The 6,313-nt window shown below is 43.0% G+C and overlaps 1 non-coding gene across 1 annotated transcript; it reads right to left on the bottom strand.

Moving 5' to 3' along the window:
- Window positions 1-5,518: 5,518 nt before the first annotated feature.
- On the bottom strand, window positions 5,519-5,625 carry LOC122425028. Its single transcript, XR_006264658.1, has one exon. It is a non-coding gene; the product is annotated as a U6 spliceosomal RNA (small nuclear RNA).
- Between the last annotated feature and the right edge of the window lie 688 nt (window positions 5,626-6,313).

Raw genomic sequence — 6,313 nt, 5'->3', positions numbered from 1 at the left:
GCCAAAGCCTGGCCCCCCTGGGAGGACCCTTGGCCCTGTGCCTCTTCTTGGCTTTGCAGATAAGACTTGGCCCAACCCTAGTATCTGTCCCCCTAGTATCCTTTAGTTCCACAGCTTCTGCACCCTGCCAGTCTCCAGCTGCTATTGTGTCAGTGTGTGTGTGTGTGTGTGTGTGTATCTGTGTGTGTTCGTGTGTCTCTGTTAATATGTGTGTCTGTGTTGGTGTCTGTGTAATCCTGTGTGTACCTGTGTCTGTGATTGTGTTTGTGTTTATGTGCCTGTGATTGTGTGTTTGTGATTGTGTATTTGTGTGTGTGTGTGGCACATAGATGCAATCATGCAGGCCTATTCCATGGGTCAGGATGTGGAGTTGAGGTATTCCGGATTTGCAAGAGGGTGGAAGTTTATGATTACTTGAGACAGTGGAATTTATAAACATAGCCTCTAAATAGTTCCAAGCCTTCTACCACCGAAGACTTCTTTAATGACCCCCCCTCCCCAGCCTGATGTTTCAAAAGCTGTTTGTCAGAGGTCATGGTCACATGACCCCCTTCCTATCTTTATAAGCTGCAGGGGTTCCTGCTGCCTGTCAGAGCCTGTGGGCAGCATTCAAAGGTCTGAGCTGCAAAGACTTAACAGCCTTATCCAGGAGGGCTTTTGAAATATTAAGAACGTTTAGACTCCTGTTCTGCCACCTCGGATGATCAAGGCAAGGCCGTGCCTGCCTGGGGATAGCTGAGGAGGTGGTGACAGCGGGAAGGGGGCCGTCCCGGCATTTTCTCCTGGTGACCTGAGAGCTGAACCCCGCCCAAGGCTGCCCGTCGGGGAGCAGTGCTGATCCACGCGGGCCAGAAGGGATGACGGTTTTGTCCAGTCTCTGCACTCTGCCTCACGGGGCCCACTCTGGCTCTATAGGGAGTCCACTGACATTGGATTAGGCCTAAATCAAATCCTACCCCTGAACTTGACCTTGAGCAACTTGCTTCCATTTTTGGAGCCTCCAATTTTATGCCTGTGAGATGGTTCCTGTGATGGTCCTTAGGAACTCTCTCACGATCGCTGCAATTGGTCAGATGAGATAATGTAGAAATTCCTGGCGCCTAGTTTCCTGATCATCATCTCCTGATAAAGATCGCTTCACGTGTGCCTCCCACTTCAAGCATCCCCTCAAGTCGCAGACTGAGAGAGCTGGAAGGGCAAGGTTAGACCAGTCCCTCCCTGGAGAGATGGAGAAAACCGCCCGGAGCTGCTCACTGCGAGCCGGATAGACATTCTTCACGATTCCTTCCTGTCTCATGGGATGTCCTCCCGCTGGGAGTGCAGTGGGCTCGTTCATCTCTGGGACTGGGCTTCCTTCAGTTCTGGAGACGTTCAGCTGTCATCTCCTCATCCTTTTCAGTCTCCTCTCCGGGACTCCTGCCAGACCCTGCTGGGAGCTTCCTACTTTGTCCTCTATGTCTCCTCATTCCCGCTCGTATTTCTCATCTCTCTCTGTCCTGCGCTCCAAGCGATTTCCCTGGCTATATCTTAGCCTGTGCATTGAGATGACTACTTTTCCAATTTAATAACCATACTTTTTATTTTCGCACTTCTATTAGTTTTAGACCTCCAGTGTCTTCACAGAAGTCTATTCTTACTTCATAGATCCTGCTCCTTCTCTCATACTTTTAAAGACCTGCTTTTTTTTAAATTGTTATAATATATACATACAATTGTTGTAATATAGACAATAAATTCATAGCATTTACCATTTGACCTTTTTTTTTTTTGGCCATGACACAGCGTGTGGGATCTTAGTTCCCCACCCAGGGATCAAACCCATACCTCCTGCATTGGAAGCACAGAGTCTTAACCACTGGACTGCCAGGGAAGTCCCCATTTTAACTGTTTTGAAGTATATAGTTCAGTGGCATTGAGTATATTCAATTGTTGTGCAGCCATCACCATGTCTATTCGAGTCCCCTTCTCTTGGGTACACATCCCAAATTGAAATTCCTGGATCACAAAGTAATTCTATACTCTTTTCCACAGTGGCTGCACCATTTTAGACCCACCAGCATAAGTGTTCCAATTTCTGCCTGTGTTGGCCATCACTTGACGTTTTCTGTGTTTTGTTTTTTGCATTTTTTTGGTAACAGCCATCCTAGTAGTATCTCAGATTTTAATTTGTATTTCCCTAATGATTAGTGATATTGGACATCTTCTCAAGTATTTATGATCCATTTAGAGATCATCTTTAGAAGGATATCTAGTGAAGTCCTTTGCCCACCCTTGAATTAGCTTGTTTGTTTCTTCACTGTTGAGTTTGGGGAGCTCTTTATATATTCTGGCTATTAGTCGCTTATCAGATCTAGGATTTGCAAATATTTTCTCCATTTCTGTTGCTTGCCTTTTTACTCTGTTGTTAGTGTCCTTTGATGTGCAAAAGCTCTTAATTTTAATGAGGTCCAGCTTGTCTGTTTTTTCTTTTGTTGCCTATGCTTTTGGTATCATATCCAAGAAATCATTGCCAAATCCAATGTCATGAAGCTTTTTTGCTATGATTTCTTCAACGAGTTTTACAGTCTGAGTTCTTATGTTTAGGTCTGTATTCCATTTTGAGTTTATTTTTGCAGATGGTGTGGAGCCTAGTATTTTAAGTCCCTTTCAGATTTCCCTAATGCCTGTCCTTCCTTGGGTGTAGTCTAATCCCTGCCTGTGTCTGGAGTTTAGCGCAGACTCTGGAGCCAAGCTATGTGGACTTGAGTCCCACCTCCACTGTTTGCTAGCTGTGTGACTCTGATCAAGCTTCCCAACCTCTCTGTCCCTCCTTTTCCTCATCTATAAACTGGGTGTATTGATCACAGTACCTGCCTCGTAGTTTATTGTGAGGATTCATATCCCCAAAGCCCTCAAAAGTCCCTAGCCCCTGACAGTGCTTAGTGGTGGTGGTCATTGCTAACACTAACTGCGTTGGATTTCCTTTTGCACATGGTATTCTTGACCTATGAGCCATCTTCACTGGAACAGCCTTCCACAGGGAAACCCTTCCCATGCACACACCAGGTTGTGAAGGTGTCCTCAGGGTTGGTTTCATGGTTGTTTCTTGCAGGGTCCTTTTAGAAAAGAAGCCATCTGCTGGCTCCCTTGATGGAGGCATTACTCCCACTGTGGCTGACTATTCTCAGGTAGGCGCTGATGCTGCAGCCCTTTGGGCATGGATGCACTTTGATTGCTCACATGGGTTCCCACTCACTGCTGCATGAGCCCTCCTTCTCTCCCAGGCATCTGAATAGTCCCTTTTCTTGCTTTCCATCTCAGCTCTGTATTTTGCATTTTTAAAAATACTATATTTGACCCCAAATAGCCAAAGCAATCTTGAGAAAGAAGAACTAAGCTGGAGACATCACACTTCCTGATTTCAAACTTTATTACAAAGCTACAGTAATCACAACAGTTTGGTACTGACATAAAAACAGACACATAGATCAATGGGACAGAATAGAAAGCCGAGAAATAATCCCACATGTATATGGTCAATATATTTATGACATAAAAGTCAAGAATATCCAATGAGGTAAGGATAGTGTCTTCAATAAATGGTGTTGAGAAAACTGGATGGCCACATGCAAAAGAATGAAACTGGACCCCTGTCATATGCCATAGACAAAAATCAATTCAAAGTGGATTAAAGGCTTCAAAGTAAGGCCTGGAACCATAAAAATCCTAGAAGAAAATACAAGGAGTAATCTCCTAGACATCATTCCTAGCCAAGATTTTTTTTTAACTTGACACTAAAATCAAAGGCAACAAAAGCAAAAATCAACAAATGGGTCTACATCACACTAAAAGCTTATGCACAGCAAAAGAAGCCATCAACAAAATGAAACGGCAACTCCCAGACTCAGAGAAAATATTTGCAAATCATATACTATCTGATAAAGGGTTAAATATTCAACATACATGAAGAATTCATAGGAGTCCAACAACAGAAAAAAAATTGATTTAAAAATGGGCAAGGATCTGAGTAGACGTTTTTCCAAAGAAGATTTACTGATGGCCAAGAAGTACATGAAAAGTTACACATCACTAGTCATCAGGGGAGTGCAAATCAAAACCACAATGAGACGTCACCTCCACCTCTTAGAATGGCAATTATCAAAAAGACAAGCGCTATTAAATGAGAGCAAGGATATGAAGAAAAGGGAACCCTTGTGCACTGTTGGTGGGAATGTAAATTGGTGCAGCTACTTGGAAAACAGCATGGAGGTTTCTCAAAAAAAATTAAAAATAGACTACCATCAGTTCAATTCAGTTAAGTTCAATTGCTCAGTTCAGTTCAGTTCAGTCGTGTCCAACTCTTTGCGACCCCATGGACTGCAGCATGCCAGGACCCCCTGTCCACCGCCAATTCCCGGAGTTTACTCAAACTCACATCCATTGAGTTGGTGAGCCATCCAACCATCTTATCCTCTGTCGTTCCCTTCTCCTCCCACCTTCAATCTCTCCCAGCATCAGGATCTTTTCCAATGAGTCAGTTCTTCACATCAGGTGGCCAAAGTATTGGAGTTTTAGCTTCAGCATCAGTCCTTCCAATGAATATTCAGGACTGATTTCCTTTAGAATGGACTGGTTTGATCTCCTTGCAGCCCAAGGGACTCTCAAGAGTCTTCTCCAACACCACAGTTCAAAAGCATCAGTTCTTTGGTGCTCAGCTTTATCGTCCAACTCTCACATCCATACATGACTACTGGAAAAACCTTTGACTAGATAGACCTTTGTTGGCAAAGTAATGTCTCTGCTTTTTCATATGCTGTCTAGGTTGGTCATAACTTTTCTTCCAAAGAGCAAGTGTCTTTTAATTTCATGGCTGTGGCCACCATCTGCAGTGATTTTGGAGCCCCCGAAAATAGTTTGTCACTGTTTCCACTGTTTTCCCATCTATTTGCCATGAAGTTGATGGAACCAGATGCCATGATCTCAGTTTTCTGAATGTTGAGTTTTAAGCCAACTTTTTCACTCTCCTCTTTCACTTTCAAGAGGCTCTTTTAGTTCTTCGCTTTCTGCCGTAAGAGTGGTATCATCTGCATATCTGAGGTTATTGATATTTCTCCTAGCAATCTTGATTCCAGCTTGTGCTTCATCCAGCCCAGCATGTCTCATGATGTACTCTGCGTATAAGTTAAATAAGCAGGGTGACAATATACAGCCTTGACATTCTCCTTTCCCTATTTGGAACCAGTCTATTTTTCTATGACCAGTTCTAACTGTTGCTTCCTGGCCTGCATACAGATTTCTCAAGAGGCAGGTCAGGTGGTTTGGTATTCCCATCTCTTTAAGAATTTCCCAGAGTTTGTTGTAGTCCACACAGTCAAAGGCTTTAGCATAGTTAATGAAGCAGAAGTAGATAGTTTTATAGAACTCTCTTGCTTTTTCGATGATCAAACGGATGTTGGCAATTTGATCTCTGGTTCCTCTGCCTTTTCTTTCTTTTTTTTTTTTTCCAAATCAAGAGTTTTTATTGTCTCTTTAAAATATCAAAAATATGGAACGCTTCATGAATTTGCGTATCATCCTTGCACAGGGGCCATGCTAATCTTCTCTATATCGTTCCAATTTTAGTATATGTGCTGCCAAAGCGAGCACCCTCTGCCTTTTCTAAATCCAGCTTGAACATCTGGAAGTTCACGGTTCTACTACTGTGGGCAAGAATCCCTTAGAAGAAATGGAGTAGCCATCATAGTCAACAGAAGAGTCCAAAATGCAGTACTTGGATGCAGTCTCAAAAATGAAAGAATGATTTCTGTTCGTTCCCAAGGCAAACCATTCAATATCATAGTAATCCAAGTCCATGCCCTGACTAGAGATGTTGAAGAAGCTGATGTTGAATGGTTCTATGAAGACTTACAAGACCTTCTAGAACTAATACCCAAAAAAAGATGTCCTTTTCCTTATAGGTGACTGGAATGCAAAAGTAGGGAGTCAAGAAACACCTGGAGTAACAGGCAAATTTGGCCTTGGAGTACAGAATGAAGCAGGGCAAAGGCTAATATAGTTTTGCCAGGAGAACACACTGGTCATAGCAAACACCCTCTTCCAACAACACAAGAAAAGACTCTACACATGGACATCACCAGATGGTCAATACTGAAATCAGATTGATTATAGTCTCTGCAGCCAAAGATAGAGAAGTTCTGTATAGTCAGCAAAAACAACACCAGGAGCTGACTGTGGCTCAGATCATGAACTCCTTATTGCAAAATTCAGACTTAAAGAAAGTAGGGGAAACCACTAGACCATTCAGGTATAACCTAAATCAAATCCCTTACAATTA

The sequence above is a fragment of the Cervus canadensis genome, chromosome 1, assembly GCF_019320065.1.
Source record: "Cervus canadensis isolate Bull #8, Minnesota chromosome 1, ASM1932006v1, whole genome shotgun sequence".
NCBI classification, from domain to species: Eukaryota; Metazoa; Chordata; class Mammalia; order Artiodactyla; family Cervidae; genus Cervus; species Cervus canadensis.
This window is presented reverse-complemented; position numbering and strand designations above follow the sequence as displayed.